Raw genomic sequence first — 3,274 nt, 5'->3', positions numbered from 1 at the left:
AAATGGGTTTATGATCCCAACATGGTTGGCTCATGGTACCTAACACATGCAACTAAGAATGCATCATGAATTTTCACGCTTCCCTTTTTTTTGTTTTTGTTTTGTAGAGGAAAATACAAGGATCATGTATGAGCAAACATGTAGAACAAAAAGTATGTTGAACGCATATGCATGATGATGCTATGACTCATTCAAAATGGGAATGTGATAACGGACAAATGCAGGAACGATATGTTCATTATGATGCTGAAGAGATGTTTATGTGGTGCATGATATGAATGCATTTACGGACACGAGGGCCCGGAAAATCATATCTCCTTACTGCGCATTTGGGGGCGCAGTGCCCCATGTGTGCAGTTAAGAAGACGATATGGATCTTTCGGCTTCCCACGACAAAAGACGAGACCCACATACAACGCATGTGTGACGGCATGATGCAGATGCGCAAAAGCGCAACAGGGGGATGCACAGAGTACGACAATATCCATAAATAATTACAAGCAAAGGCGTATATGTCATTTAGGACTACATGCATGGCAGTGTTTAAAATGGCACGCATCGTGTTTTCTCCGTGCCCCTATTTTAGGGACCTACAGGATAGTATCTAGGGGTCTCTAATAACTACTCCCAAAGATTCATAACTCACACGGCTGTTTTCTAGAGGTATCATCACTCAAGATAATAATATTGTGGCGGTATGGAATACCAGCGACAACATATTATAAAGAGAGAAAGCTCTAGACGAGGTTTCACTATTATCAAGCAAGTCGGAGACCTAGCATGATCATAGATTCACCTCCACTCCTTAAATTCCCATGAACCCGGGTATAGGGCCCCCTTTTTTACTCAAACCCGTGGGTGCTTAGTGTAAAAATGTGAAAAAAAGACAGCAGTTATTCACCCTTTACACAGTTCAATAAATGCACACACAAGGTTTCACAATTCCACAATTCCTTAGAATAGGCCTAACTCACAAAAAGGTCCCCAGTGGAGTCGCCAACTGTCGCAACGTGCCCTTCGCAGGTGAGCGAAGGCGAGGCTCACGGGTGTCTTTCCAAAGGAGGAAAGATGCGCGGAGTCGCCACCAACATTTATTTGTGGAAAACGTCGGGAAAACTGAAGGAAACCGGTCAAATAAAATTCTAAGTTCGGGAGTTGTATTTACGCTTGAGGAAGGTATTAGCACCTCTCACGTTTGTCTCAAAGGACAACATCCTATTTTTTAGAATTGTGGAAATTGTGTTACCTTAACTTTTATTTCTTTTTATTTTTTGAGGTCGACAAAAACAGGGCTCTTGCTCCTACGTACCCTCCATCAAAGAGGAAACTAAATCTACGTAGTTCTTTCTTTTAAAGGTGAATCAAGCGATTCTTTTACTTGAAAGGTGATCACTTAAAGGTGTTGGGCCTTTAAAAATGATCCATTTAACTTGGTAAGAAAAAGCTGAGATAAAACTTTCAAATCCTATTTTTTGTGGACGAGCTTGACTAGGCGAGTTGATTTTAGTCTTAGTTTCACTTTAGTTATTAGTCAATTCAATTAAGAATGAGAAATCCCAAAGAGAAAATGTCCGATTGATTTTTCCGCTTCATTTTACTAAAAGATATTTTTTGATTATTATATTATTATTTTACCTCTTTTTGGTTTAACCGTGGTTACAACGTGAACGATCGGTTAGATTTTGTTTTAACAGTGATTAAACGAGATTACAACACAAATGATCGGTTGAAATTCATTTTATCATTTATTAGGCGACAAAACGGCTTAAATAAACGGTTAAAGCACGTTAAAAACCGAAGAAAAGAAAACTGAAAGTAAACGAAATTAAAGTGAAAGTACACAAAACAAGAAATGAATTGAAAGTCTCGGATTCGAAAACTTACCCGTTGAAGAATGAAGAACGAATGAAGAATGGTTGAAGAACGATGAAGAATTTCCACATAATCGCTTACGGAAGGGTTACGGAAGCACTTCGACTCAATTTTTCTTCACGAAAACGTGTTTTTTGCCCAAAATAGCCGAAATGCATAGCCAAAGGGGTCTTGAACATTTTGAAACAGCTCCCCCCTCCCCTATTTATAGAAAAAAAGGGAGGTGCTTGCCGCCCAGAGACTTAATGAAGAAGATTTCTAAGCGCACCCGAATTACTAAGTTCACCCCCCTTTTCGTATTCTACAGAAAAGTTACGGAAGTGTTTTCGAATTTGAATTTCATCTTTTTTCTCTTCCCTTTCACCAATGAACTTTTTTGGGTCCAGTAGGTGTCTGGGGGGTGTGATCCCTGGAAATTGGTAAATGGCGTTCGAAATTAGTTGGGCTACATGGATACTAACCTAAGTCAAGATGGTGTAGACCAGCTGACACTTTGGCAAGGGAAGATCAAAATTATGATCGCTAGGGAAGCAGTGTCATCCAGATCTGTGTCAGAGTGGTCATGCTAAAGCGCTTGATCCGCACCCGTCTTCCCATCACACTTCGGGCGAAGTCCTGCCTCGGAACACACAGCAGCTGGCCTATGGCCTTTTCATCAAATTCTGAAGCTTGGATCCTCCTCTCACTGAACTCGCAAGGTTGCTCCTCTTCCAGGACCAACGGATGCCCAAATAACTTATTGATGGCATCTTCATCAAAGGGGACCCATTGGTCCCGCACCCAGGAAAGACCAACTCTTGATTGCTTCAAAGCAGTGTTGGTGTTCCTCACTTCGAAACCAGTGTCCGTCAAATGCTATATCCACTTGTGGTGCCGCACTGAATCCTTCTCTCACGGCATCCTTCCTTGCCCTCTTAGAGAGAAGCTTCTTTGGAGCCATTTCCTATAAAGACACATCCATAAAAAGTTAGTATGAATGAAACACATATAATTTCATTTATCTTAAACAAGCAAAAGCCAAACAATTTTGGACTGTGCATGTTTCTTTTTACCAATTGCAAGTGTTATCGTGCAACTAATTAAAACTAATCATACATTGGTGCATATATTATTCTTTTTTGAAAAACATTTTAGCTACCTAGATGCAAAGTGTTTATCATAGTGTAGCAAGCTCAACCAATAAATAGGCTAATTCCAACCAATCACTTTCACATATTTATGTAATTCATGTATTTTGTATTCAAAACAAAGTTTAGATTTCTATGCCTAGCTCATGCTCTTGGCATTTTTATTTAACCACTAAGTTGCTCACACATTCTAAACAATGGTTGTTCATGCATAAACATCATTTCACAATTCAAATTTCACAACAACACATCCAATGGCCATTGAGGCATTTTAT

Source organism: Glycine max, chromosome 14, assembly GCF_000004515.6.
Source record: "Glycine max cultivar Williams 82 chromosome 14, Glycine_max_v4.0, whole genome shotgun sequence".
Lineage (NCBI taxonomy): Eukaryota > Viridiplantae > Streptophyta > Magnoliopsida > Fabales > Fabaceae > Glycine > Glycine max.
The sequence above is the reverse complement of the archived record's forward strand: the minus strand, read 5'-3'. Positions refer to the sequence as shown.